This window comes from Martes martes (genome assembly GCF_963455335.1).
Source record: "Martes martes genome assembly, chromosome: 14".
Lineage (NCBI taxonomy): Eukaryota > Metazoa > Chordata > Mammalia > Carnivora > Mustelidae > Martes > Martes martes.
Genome location: NC_137902.1, coordinates 16,661,472 through 16,687,295, shown reverse-complemented (window position 1 = coordinate 16,687,295; position 25,824 = coordinate 16,661,472).

Sequence of the window (25,824 nt, the reverse complement as noted above, 5' to 3'; positions counted from 1 at the left end):
TTTCAGTGTCCTTGTCTGGAAAATGAAGAATATTAATAGGACTAGCTCACGGGTTGTTGAGGTCATTAAATAACTCGGATAAATTCAGTCCTTCTCACTGGCTGGGCAACAGCAAACTCAGTAAACAGTAGCCCCTGTTACCGTGTGTCTGTGCTTTAAATAATCGTAACAAACGTTGCTTATAATGAAACAAGAGACCCCGGATGAAAACACTTATTTTCTTTATCCTCAAGCACTGGTGGGTGCAGAAAGGCAGGTTTAAGTAAAGAATGGTGTGAAGATTCTGATGTGAATCTTGAGAACATGTTCAAAGACCTTACGCGGCGGATGTCCTCTTAATGGGTAATCTTGCCGGTCACTTTTTCCCCCCCATTCCTGTCGTTGACATTACTCATTTGCTTTCTAGTGGTGTTGGAGACTTTTTAAAGGGGAAGGGGAGGGCAATAGGATGCAGGAGGAGAGAGAAGAGACAAGAAGAAAGAGGCAGAAAATGCAGGTTCTCTTGATGTGCCTGAAGACCGTGCTGTCAACATGAGGAATACAAAGGAATAACTATTATAGAAGTTAACTAATGGTAACTAGTAGCATCCTTACTGCTTGGACCTGTATGTGAGACAAGAACCTGATTGGCATGCAAACAAGGGGTTCCATGCAGTAGAAGAGAGAGTGAGGGGTCTGGAGTGTGCATCATTCGCTTCAAAGCGGTGGGTGGGAAGTGCATGTGTGGGGTTTCTGGTGCTGAACCCCAAATGGTGCAAGAGACCAAAAACAGCTGTATTGGTTCTTGAAGATCTCCAGGAAGGTGCATCTCAAGGGGAAAATAGCAGCCATGTTCCACTGGGCCTTGCCCAAGTCCCTTGCTTTGAGCAATATATTCTGTCCCACAATATACTCTGTCTGGGCAAGTATTGCCTTCTTGTCCCCCTAGTGCTTGTCCGCAGTAGGCAATCTGTAGCCATTGGAGGCAGTGAGTACTTGCAAATCAAAGTTATTCCTAATACTTCTGTCTGTGGATCGGTCAAGTTGCCCCTGATACTGATGCTGCAGGACATTTTAGTTGACTTTATAAAAGGGAAAGGGAATTCCTTTTGAGTGGTTTCATTCATTCATTCATTCATTCATTCAACAAATATTTCCTGAGGGCCTCGTGTCTATAAGGCTGTGGTGACTGCTAGGGACGCTCTTGTGACCTACATTTTGTGGAGGAAGCTAGATGAGAGTCCACCAACTACATATGACACGTGGTAAGCACTCCCAATGAAAATATACGAGCATATGGGAGAGTACACAAGGGATGCCTGAAAATGAACAAGAAGTTAATATTTCGGTCCCTGTTTCAAAATTAAGATCCACATTCTTTTTGGAACTTCAGTCATACTTAGAGTCATAAAGGAAATATAGACTCATTATAGAAAACCTGCGAAATATAGAAAGCGTAAAGATGCAAAAATCTCCCATAAGCCACTGTTGAAACCACACTTATTTTATGCCTACTTGGGATCATATTGCATATAAGTTTTGTAACCTGCTTTTTCATTTCAAATTACATGGTGAGCCTCTCCTCCAGTCATAAATATTTAATTTAAAACATCGTTTTAAATAGCTGCATCGTATGCCTTCATATAGATGTGCCATAAATTATTTAATCATCTCCCAATTGTTGAATACTTGGGTTGTTTCCACTCTTACAAACATGCTTCAATGACTCTCCTTTTTCCTAAATCTTTGTTTGAGATTCTGTTGGTTTCTTAGAATAGTTTCCTAGCCAGTCAGTCCCCAACTATCCATTAAGGAATTATTATGTGCCTGACAATTTCTTTTGCTTTTCTAGCCTGACCATTTGGTGCTGTCAGGAATTCTTGACTGTGCTACCCTTGGATTTGTTCACCTCACAAAGTGGGTGTGTTGAGCCCCATCATGTCTTGGCCTCAATTATGCCCTTGTGCCCAGGGCATGGGGGACCCTGTCTTATCTGGACACTTCTCTGTATCATTCTCTTAGGGGCTGGGGACTGTGGCAGGAAGGGTCCCCAGAAATTGGACCAAGCTCCTGAGAGTATATGTGTTATTTTGGGGGGTGGAAGAGAAGCTGAGAAGGGGGCAATCCTAAAGTCAGTGTGTAGGAACATAGAAGATGAAAATCTAAGCGGGGACAGCCGGAAACTGGACTACCTCCCTCTTGGCTATTTCTTTGGATGGACTGTAGGAGGACTTGGATTTTTAGGGTATGCCACTGACCTGTCCCATTAACCATTCCCAATCTGCAGGCAACCTCTGGAAAATTCCAAGGATGCTGGAGTAGGTTGATCACATCATGGCCTCCCTTATTGTATGTATTTACCCTGTGTAACTTTATAGCCCCTTCTCACTCAGATTCTGGCTTAGCCATGAGAATTGCTTGGCCAATAAGATGCTGGTGACATGGGGCAAATAGAAATTTGAAAGTATGGGGACGCCTGGGTGGCTCGGTTGGTTAAGCAGCTGCCTTCGGCTCGGGTCATGATCCCGGGGTCTTGGGATCGAGTCCCGCATTGGGCTCCTTGCTCGGCGGGGAGCCTGCTTCTCCCTCTGCCTCTGCCTGCCTCTCTGTCTGCCTGTGTTCACTCTCTCTGACAAATGAATAAATAAAAATCTTAAAAAAAAAAAAGAAATTTGAAAGTATGGATCTATTTCCACCAACCCTCTAACACAACTAGAGTCCCTCTCCATGCCAACCCCGACATTGCCGTAAGAACACAGCAAGACTAGCCTATGGAAGGGCTGTAGGAGCTATGAGGACCTAACGCCATCCTAGGCCTGCCAGCCCACTGCCAGCCTGCCACTGACTGCAGATACATGAGCAAGACCAGCCAGGACCCCTGGAGGCTTCCTCAGATAAGCCAAACTAACCCTTAGACCCTGAGAAAAAAAATGAATAAATCCTATATTAAGCTTTGGGGTCTTTTGTTACTCAGCAATAACTAACTGATAGAGACGTGAATATTGTCAAGAGTAGAGAAGGGAGGCAGTGAGGGAAAAAGACAAGTAGAAGGCACAGTAACAGATTGAAACACTCAGAAAAACCCCAGCACTACTATATAGCAGGAATCCCGCCCCTGTGGCTGCCCTTTGACCTCCAGGGTTGAGCTCGGCTACCCGTTCACTTGAAGACATTCTCCCTTCTGGGTCTTCTGATCGGCGGTCCCAGGAACCAGAGTTGTCAGCTCTCGGAGAATACTGGCCCATGCTAGTCCTGAGGTTTTTGAACTGCACAACCATCAGGAGAGAGCACTGGAGACCCCACGTGGGAAGGCTGGGGGTTCTTTTGTCCTTGTCTACACTTTCGGCATTCCCCTACCCACGTGGCTGACCTCTTGAGCTCAGGTTTCATTGTTTATTTCCCATCTGGAGCAGCCTGCAAGACTGTATTTCGTTATGGTCTCATTACCGGGTCCCCAAACTGGACAACACCAGGGTTGGGGGAGGGTGGATAAGTGGGAGGTCATCAAGGTAGATCAGTGCACCTCCGCACAAAATATCTCCCTTTCCACCAGGTTTGCCTCATACCCCATGTCATGGGCATGGACAGGGCCGTGAAAGATAGACCTCGGGGAATCTGAAACACACAGATTCACTCCATGCAAATAAATGGCCATTCATTCTCGTCTCCTTTTCCTTCAAGCTGGCTTCCAAACTGGAGAAATGCAAGTCGCCTTCCGCTCTTCCCTGGATATTACATGGTGGTTTCAGGCTCATTATTGTTGCATTATACGTAGCACATCTGTTACTGGTCAGGAGCCAACTATTTAATTCTATTAGATACATCTATACAGCAAAGTGATAATCTACACCAGGTTTGTGGAACAAGCACTTAATACTTGGCAGTGAGCAGCCGAAGGCTCAATGCACAAGCAAGAGAATGTCTTGGAGGCCCATCGTAGCCGAGGGTCGCAGGCGGCCAGAAGGTTCTGCAGCATTCTTCCCCAGGCCGGCATTCCAGTGTGGGAACCGAGTCAGTCATCGGCTTGTTCCAACATCTGCAAGATATTGATGGAGAATGAGGGAGGTGAAGAGGGGAGGGAGAGGGGAAACGTTTACCTAACCAAATGCTAACTCTTCCAAGGGGATTCATGTCAGCGCAGACTAAATGATGTGAGAGCTTTAGGCACATGTGGTAGTATTTACCCCCCAAGAAATGGACACAGATTCGTGTCTTGTTCAGTAAGTACAGCGCCTTACACACACCTTCTGCAGTTGCCCCCGAGTTCCTCTCTGTGTTTCCTGGCCTCGTGTCTGTGCACTGGAGAACGGGTTTGCCCTCAGCACCGGGACCACAGATGGACGCTGTGTGCTGGGCTCTCCGGTCCGGACTCTGAGCCCAGGAAATGCCGGCCAGCCCGGCTCCACGCTCTCCCGAACCCCTCATCTTGCACATGCTCCGAAGCCACACTTGCTGTCTTGCCTCCTAACGAGGTCACTTTTTGTTGATATCTCTTGCCTTTTTGCCCAGAGGGCTGGAGAGATGGGGAAGGAATGCTGCTAGAATCTCTGTCTAGTTTCCCCTCCATCCAGCAGGAAGAATCGTTTTTAAATCTCAAAACTGATGAAGGGAAGCAGGAGGGGCAGGTCAAGAAGAAATCATGTCTCATATTTCATCGGTTCTAAGTAAGATGTCATCAATTTGAAGATGCATCATTATTTTATATACAACCAAGAAAGAAAAAAATGCTGACTCTTCACTTATGATAATGCCATCAATTAAAAGACTTGTCCCAATTTCAGAGATGTTAAAATATGGGGACAAAAATGTACATCTCAGTATGTTCAACCGCAGGGCTTCCCAAGGCTGGCCACTATGACTTGTGCGATGGGGGATACATCATTTAACATCTTTGTGCCTCGGTTTCCTCATCTGTAAAATGGGACTAGGGAAGGCACCCACTCTCTATAACACTGTTACAAGGATTAAATATTAATGTATGTGAAGTGCTTCAAGGAAATGCTACAGGAGTATTTATTTACTGTATGACCTTAACTACATTGCTTAATATCTCCAAGCCTGTTTCCTCTGTTACCAAATGTAGGTGGCAATATTGTCCTATTTATTTCCCTTTAATGCAAACCAATGCTTGGACCTGCACTGGCGAGGAAGACGGGTAGATGAGGGGAGCCGGTGGAAGGAAAGGAGCCACTGTAGGGTGTGGACCTACATGCCAGCATGTGGACCCATCCCCTCCTGGTCCTCCCAGTTGTCTGGGCCACACCTGTGGGACTGCCTTGCTGAACCCACCTGACCCCACCCCCACCAGACTGCGCTCCTTTCCAGGGGTTCAGGGCAAAGACCTGTCTTTACAGCTGATATGCACTGGGGTTGACTTTATATCCTAAATAGAGAAGAGGCGTGCCTTTGTCCCTCTGCTTTAATCATCATTCCCCAAGAAGTTGCCTATTTAGTCTCATGGCTAATTTTCTTAATGACCCTGGAGGGAAGGGAAGGTAGTACTATGATTCCTATTTACAAAATGAAAAGACTGAGGGCCGGAGAAGTTAAATGGCAGCCCAAAGTCACCCGAAGCTGCTTCTCTTAGACCTCGGTCATGGTGCTTATCCTGGGGTGGTTGATTGGATTTCTGCCTGCCTATATTCGGTGCCTCTCCCTGCCATGACCCTTCCTGCAGAAGGATTCTGCATTCCTGCCTGTTGACATCAGACTTGGCCAGGTGACTTCATTTGGCCAGTGAAATGTGAGCTCCGTCCAAGAAGAAACTCTAAGAGCGCTGCTTGATTTGCCATATGTCTTTTCCTTCTGCCATAACGTTGGCAAAGTTCCAGTTAGAGACTGCTTTATCACTGGGTCCCCTGGCAAGGACAATGTGAAACAGAGTTGCAGTTGGCCTACAGGAGACATGTAACATGAGCAAGAAGCAAACATTTGGTTGTAAGCCATTGAGATTGTGGGGTTGTACATTACCACCGCAAAACTGAACCTATTCTAACAGATACAGTGTGCTTTATAAAACATACCCTCCATGCACAGGGTCTGTACCTTTTACCACCCTCTACCTATATGAAACATTTGCTCTTTCAGAAGATAGTGCCAGTGGCCAGATAATGGCAGCCTCTGCTACCTATCTTTGCACACACCTGTCTTCTTCATAAAGTCCTGATTAGCTTCCTCTTGGCCCCAAAATCAAATATTTCTAATCATGTGCTAGATCAGCACAGTTTTAACCACTGATATCTCTTGGTATGGGTTCAATTGTACCCCATTCTACTTCCTGCCAAATTCCAATGCCAAAGTCCTAATTCCCAGTACCTCAAAATAAGGTCTTATTTGGAGATAGGGTCTTTACAGAGGTAGGTCATTAAGGGCAAATGAGGTCATTAGGGTCTGCCTTAACCCAATACAACTGCTATGCTGATGAAAAGGGGACATTTGGACACAGAGACACTCATTCAGCAAGAACACCATGAGAACATGGAGATAGGTGGCCATCCGCCAGCCAAGGAGAGTGGCTCGGAACAGACTTTTTCTCATAGCCCCCCAAAGGAACTGACCCTGCTAACACCTCGATATCAGACTTTCCAGCCTCCATATATGTGAGACAATATATTCTTTGTTGTTTCAGCCAAACACTTTGTGATACTTCATTATGGCAACCCTAAAAATACACTTCATGTATCTTTCCATTTAAGATTGTGGAGATGATAGCAAATTGGAAGTAGCAAATTAGGTAAGAATGAGATGAAATTTGGTAAATAAAAAGTAGGGGTGGGGTGGAAGAGATACTCCAGAGGCATGACATCGGCAAGGGGGCAGAGTGGGAAGTCCCTCTCGTGTGTTTGAGTCCTGGCAAGTGCACAGATCCTGCTCCTGGGTTGGGTGGGAGATGCTGGGGTAGCTAGGCTGGAGCCAGGTCTTGGGAGCAAATCTTGGTTTTGATTAATGGGCTAACTCTAAATGCTTTCATTTAAAAAAAAAAAAGATTTATTTATTTTAGACAGACAGAGTAGAGGGTCAGTGGGAGAGAGAATTTCAGACTCTTTGCTGAGCACAGAGCCCAGTGTGGGGCTCGATCTTACAACCCTGAGATCAAGACCTGAGCCCAAACCAAGAGTCTGTCGCTTCAGTGGCCACCCAGGAGCCCCAGAAGGCTTTCATTTTTGACAATCAGAAACTGTTACAGCTTTCTGAGGAATTCTCTGGTGGATTGGGCATTTGTAAATGGTCAAAAATTAATCAGGACCAAGCCTAGTTGAGCAAAGGCAATCATCAAGTTGGGACAATAAGTAATGAAGTAATGAATAGTTTTCTAGAGGGGTTGGCTTTTGTGGCGTAAATAGATCTCCCTCTGGCCACACAGTTGCACATAGCGCTTCTTGAAGAAGCTACTTGGTTGGTCAAACTTCTGATACGTCTCCCCACTTCGTAGTGACATCTCAATCAGCACCCCAGGAGGTGGCCTACTGAGTCTTGGCAGGCCCGTTCTCTCCTTCTCCTGGCATTAGCAGTCCATCCGAGTCGGGCAGAACCCTGCGACCTCTGAGTGGCCAGTGCAATGATTAAATGAGCAGTGCTGTCCTAGATCTGCCACAGAGGAACCCAGCCTTGACCTGATCCCACCATGTTTGCCCCATCCATGGCCATGTACTAGTTTCAGTCTGCCTTCCTGGTTTTCCATTCCAGGGTTCTCAGCTCTCTGAATTTGGAGCACTGAGCATCAGCCTGGGACCTCGGGCCCTGATGGACTCATCACCCTGAGGTTCCGGCAGAGGCCCTCCTTCAGGTGATAGGGACCCTGTGCCTGGAGGACCATGGTGACATGATCCGCTACCTAGATCCTTCTCCCACGGGTGCTGACTCCACCCAGCCTGCATTAACTGTGACAGTCTGCATAATATTAGAGAGGACAATGGGTCACCCTTCTGAAAGGTAGTCAACAACCTTCCAGCCAGGCCAGTATTCAGGAGGCTGCCCCACCTGGATTGCCAGAGACCCTGAATACCGCACATAAACTCCCTCCCCGCAAGGCATAACCACAGCCATTTCTTTCCACAGAGAACGGGGCGTGCTTGTTACTCCTGATCCTCAAATGCACATAGAAGACTCAATGCCTAGTTTTGAAGGTGCCTGGGGACCTGCAGATAAATGATGGCACTCAGAAGCCAGGGGCTCATGTTACCGCTGAGCTGCCCACAACTGGCTTTCCTCACTCTAAGTACCTTGGCAGCAGCGTCTTTTCCAGCTGTACGTCTCTGACTTAATGGGGAGCCCGTCCAGCACTCTGGAGCAAAGGCCATGAGATTCAAATCCCATTCCAAGCGGGTGAGTGACAAGCAACTAATTTCTAAAGCTGTGCAGCGGATATTTTTCTTCCTTCAACCCTCTGGGAGAGAAAATGATGCAGATGAAATGCCCCAAGGGGGAGCAGCTTGTTGTAACTTATGATTAATCTTGAAAAACCACATGAGTTAAGCATCCCAGTCCTGGAGCTAACCTAAAACCGGGAACTTGATACTGCTCCCTCGCACACCCTCTCGTTCCCGCTCCCAGAAAACTTAGTTGCATTTGTACAGTGCAGCTCTCTCGCCACTCAAGCCAGTGGAGGGACCTTTGCTGGGACCAGCTGAGAAAAAGCAGCCTTGGGTCTGTCTTGGGGGACAGATCCGTTAGTAGGAATAATAGCCCCAATGCATCTTGAAAGTAGTTCGCTCTTTCAAATACTTGGTTTTGTTGGTCTTCCTGAAAGCCAAGTCTTGGAGAGTCTTTCATCCTCTCCTTAGTCCAATAAAGATGTTTCTGGAAGCGTATTGGGCCACGATTGACCATTGGAGAAAATGGTCATGACAAATGGAGCCTGGGGCAAAACACAGCCATCCCACCTCTTCATAAGTAGGGCATCTAGGTCCCCCAAAAGGGCTCTCTGCAAGGTGCTCACTTCTGACCGGGAGCAAATCATTTTGCCCCTCAGGCTCATGTTCTTCATATCAAAATTAGACTAACACTGTTTGCCCCACCTCCCAGATTGCTTGGGGAAACAAAGTCACTCTGGCAATAACATCACTCATGTGCTTCAGCTGCCTCTCTTGGGGTTTTTATGAAAACTAAGTGAGCTCATGCATGTAACATGCTTAAAAGTCGTGCCTGGCACACAATCAGTATGGAGCAAATGTTGGCCATTATTTTTATTGGCTTGGAATAAAGCCACACTAAGGATGGTAAAAAGGAAAAAGTATGTCACCAGCAAGAGCAGCAATTACCTCCCTATGATCACGGCTCTCAAGCTGTGACCCCGAGTGACCCACTGGGCAAGAGGTTCTTTATCCCAACTACAAATGACCTCAGCTCTGAATCTTCTAGGTTGTCCCCATAGCGAAGCGGAACCTTTGGTCAAGGTTGTTGTGAATCGGGGACATTTCAACATGCCCCTTTTGATGTTGAGCCATCATAATGCAGAAACACTTTTCTTTTTTTATTAAGAAGTGATGAGGACAAGTGGCCTGGAGCCTTAAGCCTCCCCCCTTCCCTGAGCCCAACTTTGTCCTCAAAACTGACCCTATCGGAACAGAAGAGGAAGTGTTGCTATTTCCACAATTCCTGCTAATAACTTTTTTTTTTAAGTGGAAAGTTTAAGCATTTGTTTTCTAGGCTGCATCCGAGCATCCTGGGTCAAAGTTATGATGTCAGATGTCTGTCTTCTCCCACAGACCACCCAGTCTTCTCAGACAGAGCTTGTTGCCTGGATCTCGCTATGGGTCACTGGTGGGGAGTAAATCAGAGGCAGAGTTGGACCAATTTTTTCCTAAGGAGAAGGAGGCAGCGTTATTGGCCATGAGCTTGGGAGAGCCCTGGTTGGGGTACTGGGGTGTCCAGGCTTGCAAGGCATTTCCATTAATTGGCCACCATTTATGCCTTCATTCTCAGCTTATTTTAATTAGCTGCTTCCGGATTTAATCTCCCAAATGTTCTGCCTCCCGTCCTTGTTTAATCCTGCGGTCTGATGGGTCCTTATTTATGCACATCAATACTGTTTACAAACATGAAAGCCGCCCAGCGGTGTTTGAACTTTAGGCACTGCCATTGGTTATCGATGAGGAAAGGCAGCTCAGCAGGGGGCGCATCAATACTAACAGGTCAATATTGCATGCGCAGGCAAGATCTGGGCCTTTTTGCATGGTCTGGGGGAGGAGGCTGCCCTTGGCAGAGGCTCCATCCTGCTGGTCTTTGCCCTCTAGTATCACCATCTTCCTTCCCATTCTGAGTCACTGATCGCCTACAGGGTTGATGTGGTTATTGAAGAAGCTCGCGATTGCAGCAAGAGTAAACCACCATTGTGGAAGACTGTCTTTTTTCCCAATGGACCCATAGGGCCATGGTTCTCATGGGGTGCTGGAATCGGAGTCCATTTTCTGCCAGGCTCCCATACTTTGGGACAAGTCAGAAGCTCTCTTGGCTTCCCTTTCTAAGTCTAGAAGACATGTCTCAATGGTTGAACATGGTAACATGTACAACAGTGTTTTTATAACAGTACGATGGGTTAAGTAGGTTACGCAATGGTTTACGGAGCCAGAGGGACACAGGTTCAAGCCTCAGTTCCACTCCTTACTGGCCGGGTGCCCTTCCATGTGTTAAATGGGCTGTTTCAGAACTAAATGAGATTAAACATTAAAGGGTGAGTGTAGCCTAGTACCTAAGACCTAAGAAACACCGTTCCCCCATTATGATGGCTATTTTATTAAACTGTTATCATTATCGGGACTCCTGGTTGGCTTAGTCTGTTAAGCATCTGCCTTTAGCTCAGGTCATGATCCCAGGGTCCTGGGATCGAGCCCCTCATCGGGCTCCTTACTCAGTGGGGGAGGCTTCTCTCCCTTTGCCATTCCCCCTCTTGTGGTCTCCCTCTCTCTCACACACAAATAAATAAATATATTTTTTAAAAAAGATTATTATCATCATCATTATTATTCCAATTCCCAGATCAGCCACTTCTTAACTGAGTGAACTTGGAGAACTTCGTTTTCTTCCTGAGCCCTGATTTCTTCAGTGGTCAAATATGAGTCACAGCATCAACCTCTCAAGATTCTCAGAATTAAATGAAAATATAGTGTAATCCACAGACTGGCATATTGAGGTTTTCTCACCGTATCATCCGCTGAGTGCTGTTTTCTCTCTTTCTTTCTGTGGAGAGATGTAAATCTCCTTCCTTTTTGTGCCGGCACGAGGATTTGAGAACATGGTTGACTTCCCTCAGGGGGTGCCTCGGGAGACAATGTCCATGAGACACCTACGGATCTGGGGTTTTTTTTTTTTTGGTCCTTTTTCACTTTACCATCTCCTCCTCTCTGCATTTCATAATAAAAATCTGTGGGAACCAGCCTGGTTAACTCAGGACTTCATTTTTACAAGTTCCTGCATGGGACTCTATCTTCCAAGGGGGTGAGCCCCCACAGCCCCTGAGCTGTGTGACTGAGAAACTATGTGTTTCTAGGACTTCTGCCATGAGAACTGCCCAAGCCACATATACACATTTAGCCTCTGATGATCCACTGAGAGGCCCCAGTTTTTACCGAGGTTATTAACTGGCTGGGTGCTTTGGGATTAGCAACTCCTCCAACTGTAATGACTCTCCAAACAAACCGTTTAAAAATCTGCCTTCCAGGAGAGTGACAGGACTGACTCATCTGGACTTGCCCGAACTTTCCTTCTTTGAAGACTGACAGACCCATGTCCTAAAAACCCCCTCAGTCCTGGGCATCCTACCACATCTGTGAACCTACTTTCCCAGGTGATCAAATTATGTTCCCTGTAAGCTAGTGATGACACCAAAACAACTTGGGACCAAGTGTGGGGTTTCTCTGTCAGAAAGGAACATGGACACCCAAAGAAACCTGGGGTCTCATACCTGAATTCCTCTTCCCGCAGAGAGCATACGAGGCAGGTCATTCCTGGAACAGATTCTGTAGAAAAGACTAGATGGTATGGATGGTGTGATGGGTCCACACTCAACTTCTTTGAAACAAAACCACTCCTTTTCTCTACTCCCTACCTTTTCTTTGAGTCTTACGTAAGACCTCTTTGGGTAAAGCACAGCCCAAAGTAAATCTGAAGACAATTTTGTTATCTCTCTGGATTTAAGAGTCATCAAAGTTCTAGTCTCTTCGAGAAAGAGCAGCAGAAGCCACTCTACCAGCTTTGTAAGAGAAACTTGAGAATAATTTTAAGCATAAGCAAAACAAACCAAGTTAAAGATACTGGTCAATTCCCGGTATAACTGATGTTTCTATGGACTTTAGATTTGGAAGAAATGGAGTAAGTGAGGAAAGCAAATATAGTAGCTGATGTTTCCTGGTCCGTGATGCACGCCAAGCACTGTGCTAACCACTCATCTGCCTTATCTCATTTATTCCCAGTCGTAAGCCTAGAAGAGAGGTATCACTATTATTTGCTTCTTGAAGTTGAAAGCATGAGTTCCAAAGATGTGGAAGGAACTGGTCTAAGGTTGCACAGCTCGTGAGGGTCAAGGCCAGGATTTGGATTTTGGTCTTCAGGGCACAGAGCCATGGTCTTGACTAGTGAGCTACACTGCCTACCACTGTCTTGTCTTCCTCTTATAGTCAACCTCACCACTGTTCCCATAGATTTTTAACATGGTTGTTGAAAACTCTTCATAGGTGCTTTGCTCAAGAGGAAACCAAGTAGTCTACACTATTGTAATGCCAGGTGTCACATGCAAGCACACACACACAGACACACATACAGACACACACACATCTGATGAAAAAAATGCAGCGACACAAGTGGAATCATTGTAAAACATGCAGCTTTTCTTTTAACTTTGAGCTTTCCATGCATGCATCTCTTTCAGCCAGACATCAGACCGAATAGCCCTGTAAATTCTGAGGGATTTGGAGGGGGGTGAGAGAGGGGACGAAGATGCTGAAGCAGTGGAGGGAGAGTCATAGAAAGTAGGAAGCTCTGTGCAGGTCACGGCCCTGCATTTCTTCAGAAAACATTTCTTCAGAAAAGTTAAAACCTTTATGATTGGAAGCCTTGAGAACAACAAGGGACCAATATCTACCCTGTGGCCATCCTAAGATGTCACCCCAGGAAAACATGCCCAGAACTTCATGGAGGGTGGGGTAGTCTGGGAACTGGGAGAAACTGGGAGGAGGGTCCTGGGCTTAGTGGCTGAGCTAGGAGGCAGATTGGAATTGGGAATGTGAGTCAAGTTCACCTGGTCTGTCAAGGCAAGATGGTTTCAAGTGGTGTCTGGGCCACACACATCCTTCAAGTCCCCAAACTTTTGGCCACATGTTTTCTAAATCCCAGACTCCACTAGCCCAAGACTCTGAGAGCAAGGGAGTGCTGTTCTAGGCAGCTTACCCTTGTCCATGTATGTCCGCCAGAACCCTAGGAGCTGGAAAATTCTGATTCTGCCACAAAGGTCCTTTGAGGGCATCTCCTTTCCCTCTCCTCTACCTCAGGTTCCTTCTCATTCCTCCTTCCCCTAAAGGATGCTGACTAGTGTATCAGATACTTTGGGTTTGCCAGCTTCCAGAAGCAGGGTGAACTGAGGGTATGAAGCTGTAACTTCAACTGCCTTCAGTGTTCCCCCTTCATAGGAGGCAAACACTGAAGACCACCCCAAGGCCATGTGGTTCACTGTTGGGAGAGACTTCTTGGAGATACCTCCAGCTCTAAGTTCCCAGAGTCCTCCATGAGCTAGAAGTCACTTTACTTGCCTCTGAGAAAGTACCCTCCTTTATGGACCATGTAGACGGTATGGTGTGGGGGCCCCATTCTCCGAGATTCTGGAAAAGTTTTCTTGAACATCAACTAGTCGCTAATGTTGATATTCAAGTCTCCAAGACCATTAATGCCTCCTCACCCAAACAACAGGCAATGAGGAGCTTTTGAAAACACCATCTTCATAAGGTAAGGCATTAGGCAGTAAATCTGGACTTTTTTCTCCCCCTTCCCTGTCTACCTTTTTTTTTCCTTGCTAATTGGCAGAAAATTAATGAACGAGGCACTGATTGAACAGATGCTCCTCATGGAAAAAGGCAGAATTGGAGTTTTTCTTGCCCTCTTTTTTTTTGGACACATCAAGAAGGTAGTAACATGTGGCAGGTCAAAAATTAAGAGAAGGTAACATTACAGATTGTACAGAACACAAAGGAGTTGGAGTATGTGTGTGTGCATGCGTGTGCGTGTGGGTGTGTATTTTCTCTTTTGTTTTAACTTCCTTGCATCTTGTTTTTTTTTTTTTTTAAAGCTCATATTCGGCTGTAGCTCATAATTAGCAGCTAGGCCTCTGGGACCTAATTAACCAATTCAATTAACAAAAAAAGCACACAAGTCACCCTGACATTTGTCAGCCATTAGGAAGGATGTCAGACTGGCAGTTTCAGCCGAAACATTAATGGTGATTAGCTCATTTGCGACTCACTTTCCTCCACCATCCTTCTGGAGAGGCGGCCTCTAAGCCACGTTGTCAGGAGCTAGGGGCCAGTTGCTTGACCTTCAAAGGTCAATTGAAGGCTCCCTCCTCCCTCTTCCACTGGGTCAAGGGGTCCCATCCCAGCCCGAGCTAAGACATGCCTGGACTTCTCCCAAATTCTCACCAAGTCCTTTTGGATAATCCTAACTACTCTGGGTATTTCTCCAGGGCATAAGAATCCAGCAAAGACTTCTTTATTAGGGATGAAGTTTTGAAAATCTCATTGCCATTATTATTCTTGGCCTCTTGGTTCCCACATTTACTTCCCGTGTTCAGCAAGGTGGCTGCAGCTGGATCCAGCAGGCAGTGCTTGCATTTGGGCACCGCCTTTGTTCTTGGACTTGATTAAGTCCGGTATCTTAGAGGACACAGACAGGTATACTTATACGGTAGCCGTGGCTATCTTTGCCTCTGATCTCCCTTAATTTAACTCTACTTCCCTGGAAGCCCTGATTTAATAATAAGCAAGGAAGTCTCTGTAAATAAAAGCTCAGGTGGACAGATAAAGGGGGTCCATGAATATCAGAAACTAGGTGGTTTTCTCCCTGCTGTCTTCCTCTTCCTGACTTCTGGGGGTCTTCAAGGAAGTTTCCAAGGCTTCTTGTAGGAGCCTAAAGAAATAATAATCAGCAGGTATCAACAGGGAGATTGTGCTTGGCTGCGTGTAAGAGAAAACTCGAGTAAGCATGAGTTAAATGCATGGGGGATTTACTGTTTTCACATGATAAGAGGGCCTGTACCTCAAGCTGGTACAGCCGCTCTGCAACCCCACAAGCCTTCCCCCCATCCTCTACCCTTCTGTCCCACTCTCCTCAGCCTGTGTGGGGCCCGTCTTCATGGTTGCAAGATGGCGGCTCCCAGGCTTCCAGGCCTGGTGACTGTGTTCCGGGAAGGAAGAGTGTGCAGGGCAGAAGGCAAAAGACTTTCAAAGTCTGTGTCTTTTTAAAGCGAGAAAACCCATAATTTTCCAGGAAGGATACCCCCTTTAGACTGACCCAAACTGTGTCAGATGGCTCCCTCCCCCACAAGGAACACTGAGAAATCGGGATTTTCTTGACAGGATACGCTGCTGCCCTGAACAAAATTGAGATTCTGCCGGTAAGGAAGAAAGGAGGGATGGATATCGGTAAACTAGCAACATCCGCCACAACCGTGTATGGGATCCCTACTGGAGGGGCATATTTCCTCTACAAGAGCTCTGCAGGGTGGTGATGAGATCCTCATTTGAGGGATCAGACAAAGATGCTCAGAGAGGTGAAGTAGTTGGCCTAAGATCACACCGCATGCAAACAGCTGTGCAACAATTGAGATTCAGAGGTACTGGCGGTGAAGACTGGGTTTTCTCCACCATTACCGCCATAGACTAGCCACGGGTTCTCAACCACTCCGTCTATAGCCACACAACACAAACTCCTGCCAATTAAGATTTTGCCCAGTTGAAAACTTGGGCACAGGACACTCAGAAGATGCTCTCGCCCTTCCAGCTTGCCTCTGTCGTTTGCCTGGGTCCGAGCCTCATGCTAACAACCACACATACGGGTCTCATTTCCTCCCAGAGCTTGCCCAAGGGAGCCCCCAAAGCCACCTTGCTTGTCACCCTCTGCCCCTTCCTGCCAGCCCCCAGCCCCGGCTCATACACAAAGTTGACCCATTCAAACTGGAGATACCCCGGGCTGTGCAATTAGGCTGGGGGAGAAAACAGACCCTGTTTCAAAAGGTGACTCCCTACCATTTTGAAATAAGACTTCATTAATTGCAGGCCCCTATTGATTCATTACCATGAAACAGCCTGGACGGCTCACGTGTAGCATAACCTTTCTCAGCTGAGGGAGCTGGACATTCTTTGCAGGTAATCTACAGGGCCCAGCAGCAAGTATCTGGAATCAGGACCATTCATGCATGAACAATATAGCAGCTCCGTATTGTTACGCCCATTGTTCCCGCACAAAGAGCAGCGGGCAGGTTAAATCTATTTTAGCTGAGAAGGCTCTACAGAAAGCCTTGCTACCAAGCATTTGATACTGATCACAGAGTCACATCAGGGAACAGCCGCTGAAAGGAGGAAGTCATTTTTATTGCTGAACGTGAGAGGTGACAACCTCTCTTCTGCTCTGGCTCCCCAGGATTTAGGCCTCTAAGTGGGAGTGAGGGTTTTGTTTTGTTTTGTTTTTAAGGCCACTCAATGAGAGTGGGCTTTTAAAGGGGGCGATGGTACGGATAGTCGGGGGGGGGAGAAAAAAAGGTATCACACAATGTCGCATTCAGGCAACATATGTGAACTCGGGATTCATTCAATTTTAAAACCACGTTCCCAGGGGAATCAATTCTGTGAGTGTGAATTATAGCGAAGGGTGTGGCGGCTGGAGAGTTGGTGGCCCCAGAATGGTACCCTTTGGAACAAGGCATCTAGCATAGGAGAATGGAGATTCGGCCCCGGATTTGCCTCTCTTGGCCAGGCCACGCAAAGGCCACTGGCTCCACGAAGCCCCCTTCTGTCAGGGGTGGTCCCTTCGAGATTTCTGTGATGACCAAAGCGTGGGAGGGCTGGATGCCGATGGAGTGAAGATTCAGCCGGGTAAGATACAGAGGGGACCGAACGTATTTAGTTCGTGCTCCTCTTACAGCAAGAGGAAGCCACTGGTGGCTTTCCCTGCTTGTTAGTTCTGGGATTAGAAGCCAACCCACAGCTCCTCATCCTCCGAGGTCATTTCGCAGAAGAAAGACAGGGCTAAATTGGGGCAAGAGCACCGAGCTTTCAGGATGGACAGCAGCCATATACACGCTCCTGTGCCCTCCCAGGGCATCTCAGAGCCAACCATCAGGCCTACTCTAGATGTCAGGAAACCGTCATGGTGTGCACCGGGGTTGGTTGGAGTCGGTGAATGAACCTCCAGTTCCGGGGCAAAGAGGAGGGAGCTGCAGACAGCCATCTGTTTGCCAGCTGGCCCGGCAAGAGGCAGAATCAGGGAAGTGGGTGCCATTGGTGGCTTGGAATCATTCATGCCACAAATACCTAGAAAGGTGTGGGGAAATAAAGACCAACCAAATGCAAAAAGTAAAGGCTATTTAATCAGAGCTTGCCATAGCCGGGGAGTCAGCCCCCATCACTTGCACTTGGCAGAGACTCAACGGCAGCAGGAGTGAGGCAGTTTTCCTGTGGGAAAGAGAAGCTGGAGGTGTGGCCTCCCTGGAGGCTGTTGGTCGGGGAAGTGGGAGGTGGGAGAAATGGAGTGTCCTAGCTGGGGAGTGTCCCGTGGGGCTGCTTAGGGTACGTATTTGGCTTTCTCTGGTTGGTCCTAAGTTGGAATCAGGGATGACCACTAGGGAGGCTGTCAGTTATTATCTGAGTCCTGGCTCTTCAGGGCTGTTTAGCTCCCTGGACTGTCACCAGAGATAGTGGCCAGGCCTCCTGGGCTGTTGGTGGCCGATAAGGGGGCACTGTGCTTTGCGGGTCAAAGTTCACTTCTTACTTGTGGTCATTGTGCCTTTGTATTTTCAGTCTCTCAAGTGGATGAGGCCCTAAGTTGAAGATAGACGCCTTTAGCCCTCAGGTAACTTCTAGCTTGGTTCAGTCATTCTTCCCCACCATTCTTGTCCTTGGGAAAAAGAAAAATAATTACACAGATTTGCTTAGCTGTGCCTTCTTAGTAACATAACCCACTCTTCATGGATCTCACTTTGTTCCCAAATCACAGGTGCCTCCAAAACTGAAAATTGAAACCAGTTGCTTCAGGTAGGAGCCGCCATGTTGCTCCGTGAGCCACGTCCCCAAATAAGAGGGACCTCTGGGAATCCGGCATCCACCTTCCTTCTTCTGCCCTGGCTCCCACATGGTCAGGCAGATTCATAGTCAAGTCCGGGGAAAATACCACTCTGCTTTTGGTTTTGTGTTGAACTTCTCACGGTCTTGGGGCCAATGCCATGTGGTAATACATGTATGCACACATATACATTTCATTGTTGTAAATTATATAACTTATATTAACATATGAAACATCCCGTGCATCCTACGAGTAAGAACAAAGGGTACGTGGTTAAAAAGTGAACCAGTGGGGCGCCTGGGTGGCTCAGTCAGTTAAGTGTCCAACTTCTGATTCAGCTCAGGTCATGATCTCAGGGTCCTGGGATCCTGCCCCACATCAGGCTCCCTGCTCAGTGAGGAGTCTGCTTCTCATCTCTTCCTCTGCCACTCCCTCCCCTTCCCATTTGTGCTCTTGAATAAAATCTTGAAAAAATAAAAAAAGATTCTCTCTCCCTCTGCCCCTCCCCACACCCTTCCCTAAAAAGAAAAAAAGGGGGGGGGGGGAGTACCAGAGACTTTCACAAGAGCAAAAAGAGCATGTTCTTAGAAGATGATACAAAAGGTTATAGAAGTTGTTTAGTTTGTGACAGTAAATTTTTTTAATTAAACGGGTAATACAGAGACATTTCCTGTATCCTTTACCCCTGCCCAGGTCTATTGAGGAATAATTGACAAATGTATACATTTGAAGAGGACAACATGGTGATTTGATGTGCATGTATTTTGCGGCATGATTACTGAGATCAAGAAAACTAACACACTTATCATCTCGCATAGTTAAGTCTTCTTTTTTGTAGTGAGAATACTTAAGATCTACTCTCAGCAAATTTCAAGCATTCGGTATCATATTATTAACTATATAGTCGCTACGCTGTACATTAGACCCTCAGAGCTTATTCGTGGTATAACTGGAAGTTTGTAACACTTTGACCTACATCTCCCCATTTCCCCCTCTGCCCAGCCCCTGGCAACCACTGTTCTAGTCTCTGTTTCTATGACACTGATCTTTTTTCTTTTCTCAGCATCCACATGTAAGTGATAAATACAGTCTTTGTTCTTCTTTGTCTGGCTTATTTCACTTAGCACAACGCCAGGTTCATTTGGGTTGTAGCAAATGTCAGAATTTCCTTCTTTTGTATGGCTGAATAATATTCCATTGTGTATGTATATAGAGAGATATACGTATATATCTCTCTATATATCTCACATTTTCTTTATCCATTCTTCGGTCAAAGAACATTTAGTTTTTTTCTGTATCTTGGCTATTGTGAATAATGCTACAATGAACATGGGAGTGCAGATTATCTCTTTGAAATACTGATTTTGTTTCCTTTGGATATATGCCCAGGAGAGGGATTGCTGGATCATAGGGCAGTTCTATTTTTAATTTTTTGAGGAACTGTTACTCTGTTTTCCATAATGGCTGTGCCAATTTACATTCTCACCAGCCGTGCCAAAGTGTTTCCTTTTCTTCGTGCCCTTGCCAACATTTGTTACCTTTTGCCTTTCTGATAATAGCCATCCTAAACAGGAGTGTGATATTTCATTGACATTTACTTGCACTTGGTTAGTGATGTTAAGCACCTTTTCATTATCTATTGGCCACGTATTTATCTTCTTTGGCAAAACGTCCATTCAGGGTCCTTTGCTCATTTCCAATTTTTTAAAACTATTTAGTTGTATAATTTCCTTATATGTTTCAGATATATATTTTGGACATGTGATCAGATATTTGGTTTACAAATATTTTTCCCATTCTGTGTCCTGTGTTTCAATTTGTTGATTGTTTCCTTTGCTGTGTAGTATTTTAGTTTGATATAGTCCTACCTGTTTATTTTAGCTTTTGTTGCCTGTTCTTTTAATGTCTTATTCAAACATCATTGCCAAGAACAGTATCAAGGAGCTTTTCCCCAAAGTTTTCTTCTAGGAGTTTTATAATTTCCGGTCTTACATTTAAGTCTCTTAATTATTCTGAATGAACTTTTGTGAGTGTTATACAAGAGGGGTCCAGTTTCATTTTTTTGCATGGGGATATCTAGTTTTCCCAGCACCATTCATTGAGGAACAATTCTTTCCCTGCTATGTGTTCTTGGCTCCCTTGTCAAAGATTTCTGGGTTGTGTATGCCTGGGTTTCTTTCTGGACTTTCTCTGTCCTGTTCCATTGGTCTATGTGCCTGTCTTTATGCCAGTACCATACTGTTTTGATTACTATAGTTTTGTAATATAGTTTGAAATCGGTTAATGTAATGCCTCCAGCTTTATTCTTCTTCCTCAAGATTTGGCCATTCGGGATCTTTTTCGATTCCATATGAATTCTAGAATGGTTTTTCTATTTCTGTGGAAAATGCCATGGAAATTTTGATGTGGATTGCATTAAATCTGAGATCGCCTTGGATTTTATGGACATTTGAATTATATTAATTCTTCTAATCTAAGAACACAGGATATCTTTCCAAAGAGGCTTGAGAGTTAAGTAAGGGCCAAATGCTATGGAGGGCCTTGCCTACCGTGCTTGGAGCTCGCCCATACTTGAGTAGGCACTTGATAGCTCTGACTCTGAACAGTAAAATGATGTGGTCAGATTTGAGGTTGAAGCACATTTTTATGGTGGCTGGGTGGAGGATAGATTGGAAGGGGACAAAGACAATGTCAATTAGGAGTGTGCCTTGGCATTCTGGTAGAAGAAGATGAGGTCTAATGTCTGATAAATAAGCAGTACATTGTGGGGTAAGAGTAGAGAAGCTGTCATTTAATATATTCCCAATTTCAACCCACACCTTGAGAAAATACTCCCAAACTGGTTTGAAAGACCATCAGCAGAGAGCTTAGTGTCACTGAAAACAACCAAGACCTACTGAAAAAGAGCAGTGGGGTAAACGACAGCATGACAGAGGTAGAGGGGACAGAGACATCGGGACCCTACTTTCTTCTTCTTTGCTTCCCACTACATTGTAATTTTTGGCACAAACTAGGTACTCAATGACTGTCCTTTGAGTGAATGAACATTCACTTTTGAAGGTTATCCACTACCTTGAACAAGTTTACCATTTTCAGGGAGACTCTCATCGCATAGCAGCCAGAACAAGATGCCCTTGGCTAGTTGAATTTTTACCTAAAGTCTTATTAGGTCCATCCTACAATTATCTGTTCATTTGTTAGAGACAGCATGACTTAGAGGATCTGGGACTTTGGGGCTGTACAGGCTATGGAGCAAAGGTCCCTGGTGCTAAGGAGCAGAGAGGAAGTTCTAAGTCAGACCCTAGACTCTTCCCGCCTCCCATCCGCAGCCCATAGTGTCCCAAAGCATTTGTCCTTCATGGTCAATCCCAAGTGTATTTCAGGGGAAATTTCATCCATATGGTTTTGATTTACTTACACTTAACTCATCAAAACACTTCCTTTTTCCTGGGAGAGTTTGTTGCCATTTGGGAAGCATGATCGGATGTGATAAAAGCCTTTAAGCAGGAAAGACGCTGGGAAGCAGCCACAGATTTGACGTGTGAGAAGGCTGTGGGCCAGGCTTCGGCTTTCTTGGCCCCCGGTCAGAGACTGCCAATTTCAGTCCATTTTTCCTCCTTGACCTGAGAACCAGACTAGGGTAGAGAAATATGGAAACCTTGGGACAGAAGCTCCAGTGGCCAACATTGTAGAGTAGGGAGGGTGAGGCCCTGGACCACACCTTCAGACTGCCTGGCCTGGAGACGGGGTCTCAAATACAGCCATGTCGCCTCCAACTCCATGCCTAGCCCAGTTCATGTGGCTCAGTCTCCTTGGTTGTTGAATGGCTCCCAACCCTGCACCAGGAGATGGTTAGAGTGGGTGGATCCTTTTTTTTGAGAGAGAGAGAGAGAGAGAGAGAGAAAGAAAGAGTGAGCAGGGTAGGGGTAAAAGGAGAGGGAGAGAGAATCCTAAGCAGGTTCCATGGCCAGTGTGGAGCTCAATGCAGGGCTCGATCTCATAACCCTGGGATCATGACCTGAGCTAAAATTAAGAGTCAGACACTTAACTGACTCAGCCATCCAGGTGCCCCATCAACCCCATGATTTACATACAAGAAACCAAAGCCCAGAAAAGCAAGTGACTTGCCTAAGGTCACATGTGAGGTTAGTGGTAAAGGAAAATCTAAGTCAGGCCTTCTAAATCCCACTCCTGCATCTGCCCATTACTGCAGATGTGACCACGCCCTGGAACGTAGCCAGCTGGTTAACACTCTTCTTGCTCCTCTGTGTTCTCTCAACGTGTGTCGGTATCAGACACCATGGTAAGCACTTTGTGCCCAATATTAGGAGGTGTGACCTCAGACAAGTCACTCCACATCTTTTAGGTTCAAGAGGTGATAAACATGGTGGTCAGGAGCTGATGTTCTCCGAGCCATGTTGCCAAAGTTCAAATCCCAGCTCTGACGGGAACTAGATAGCTGATCTTGAACAAACTACTTAATGTTCCTGCCCTTCAGTTCCTACTCATAGTACTGGGATAAGACCCAATATTCTTATTATTTCAGACAAACCTCCCTAATGACCCAATGATGGAGCTGCTCTTGTTACCACCGTATTACAGATGAGTAAACTGAGGCCCATGACCATTATTATGACAGTTGTCCAAGGTAATTGGCAGAGTCGGAATTCAAACCCAGATCTTTCTGACTGCAGAGAAGTAGGTCTCTGTGATTTACTGGATAATATGATTAAGTGTATTTGTTTATTTTGGTTTATTTTTTCCATGAGTGTAGGCACAGCGCAATTTCTCTTACATCTTTAATATCTCCAACACGAAGCAACTCTGATGGATATTGCATATCAAATACATTTCAAATGAAATTTTCCATTGTATCTTCAGCTCCCAGCTTACTGATACAATATTTCAAGAATGTTTCTATATTAGGAGGCCTTCAGGACTAAGAGACAATAACTCTACTCAAATCTGCAGAACACCAAATGAAATATATTAACTAACATTATTAGAAAAATTCACAGTTGAATCCAGCCGCTCAAAAGATGTCACCAGATATCTTTGTCACAGTATCTCCTTTCTCTGCTTTTCTCTGGGCTGCCTCCTGTCCCAGCTGGCTCTCCTCAGGTAGGGCAACACAGCCATTAATTCCAGGCTGACGGGCTCCCAGATTAGCAACCCCTACAGAAAGAGCCTGTGTTGTCCCTCAGTTCCAGCAAAACCTCAGGACTAACTCTCTCTTGGTTGGGCTGAAGAGTGATACCCACCTCTGAAATATCCCACCTCCGAAATATCCCACCTCCAGAGTATGAAGTGTAGGAATTGGCTGGCCTTGGTCATGTGCCCATCCCCGGAGCCGGTGAAGAGAGTAAGACTCATTCAAACCAGAAGCCTAGGAGTGGGGGAGGGAAGACCTCCTCTCCCCACCCCCCCAGAAAACCCAGGACGCTATGATGAGAAGAAAGGGAATTGATGTCAGCTGGGAGAAACATCAGATCTCCACAACAACTTGCCAAACAAGTTTAATGGGAAAAAAAAAAAAGCTGTTTGCATCACACTTGACACCGCCATTGGACCCAAACCTTCGATCCTTAAACATTTAGTAATACCACTTTTTTTTTTTTTTAACCTGAGAAACCCTTTAATCTACCAGGGCAGCTGAAGGTGGGCTGGACAGAAGCTTACGACGGCATGTAAGCTGATGGGATGGCCACGTCATAATTTCCTGGCATCCTGTGTTGTGCACATGTGCAGCAAGACATAGCCTGCTGGGACAGAATGGGTCATTGAGACCAATGCAACAAGCATCTGAGTGCCTCTTTTGGCCCAGAGACCACCTAGCTGTAACATTCTAGTCAATTCCATCAAAACTCTCAAGGCAGTGTTCTAGATTTAGAGCCTGACTGCCCTGGGTATAAGCCTTGTGTCAACACATATTTGCTGAGGGATCTTTGGCCTCCGTTCCCTCACCTGTAAGGATGCTCACACAGGGGCACGTGTCACAGGGCTGCCCAGATGATGACTGCAGGAAACAAATATCACCCAGTAGCTGCCACCGTGAAAATCACTCCACAAAGGGAGTGACCTTCCCTCTTCCCTCCCTTGGGTGCCTCATTGCTGACCTGATGGGCCAACCCTTACATCCTTCTCGTGCTCCATAAGGATGGGTGCTGACCAGGTCCTGAAAGCTGAGATGGTGGCATGGGTACCCTTCCCTATGCATGGCATCAGCTTTCTCCACCACCCCTTTAGGGTGTAGGAAGAAACAGCAGTGACTCTCTGAAAATTGGCCACTCATTGGCCAGATGCACACCTTCACGGGCACCTGGGGCTTTCCACTGGGCTCCAGAATGCAGATTTAAGCGTTTATATTGAGCTTCGATATCAAGGCTTCTAGGTCTAATAATAACAGACTCCAGGCATGGAGCTGGATCTAACACTTTCCGCAGCTCATTTTGGGCTTACAACAGTCCATGAAGTCACCATTATTATTCTGTTTACAGATAAGGAAACCGAGCCTTGGACGGTGCAAAGCCTCCACAATCCCGTGCGGTCTGTGTGAATAGCGCCATCTGGAGCTGTGAGGTGCATAGCAATTGGGAAGGCAGCAGGCGTTCTGGTCTGCACCCAGGATACACCAGACACTGTTGCACTGTGCATTCTCTAGTCCCGTGCAAAATCTCAGGAACCATACATGGGGACCCAGGCTAAGTAACTTGCCCAAGATCAACAGCTAATAAATGGCGGAGCCTTTCAGAATCCTTGCCAAAAGCCCCTGCATTTCTCCCGCAGAGCCCTTGTTATCACTGTAATTCATTCCTTCCCTCCATCCTCCACCTAGATGCACATTCCCTGATGGCAGAACAGTCCATTCTTGGATCCCCACCGCACAGCAGGACACCTGGCTCGGAGGAGGTGCCGAATAAATACTGAAAAGTCAATGAATGAACGAACAGATAGCGTGTGAAACAGATATAGGGAAGAGTTTTTAACAGCCCACACTGTCCACTCTTTCACAGGGGATGCCTGGTGCAGGCATCCCGGGTGGTGGTTGGGCGGGGCGGGGGACCCTGCCTGCCTGCAGTGGCACCAGACTGTACAGAATAAAGTCCCCCAGAGCAGCCAAACTGAGGTTAGTTAGTGGGGATGGGCTCTCCAGAGCACTGCAAAGATCCTTGGCCTCCACACATCTGGCCAAACAAGCATTCTGTTTCTCAGACAAACTAAGACAATCCAGCCCAACATCCAAAGTGGCCACTGGCCAACAAGCGCTTGGGTTCACCGCTGATTCTGTTTAAACAGCTGAACGTGCACCAGAGATCCAGTCCGTCTGCTCGGGCCCTCTCCTCTCTCGTCCCTGGCTGAGGATGAGAGCATCTCAGGTCGGGACTCTTAATCCTCCTAAATACGGGGAAGGATATACTCCTGACTGGAGGCCAAGGCACCCCGGCGCCCTGAGAGGCGGCCCCGTGGGGGGTGGGGGGTGGGGGGTGGGGGGTGGGGGAGAATGATCTGGAACATTCAGAAATGCTGCCATCTTGTGGTACCTTCGGGCCAGAGCAAGGTACTCAGGCCGACTGCAACAAACCG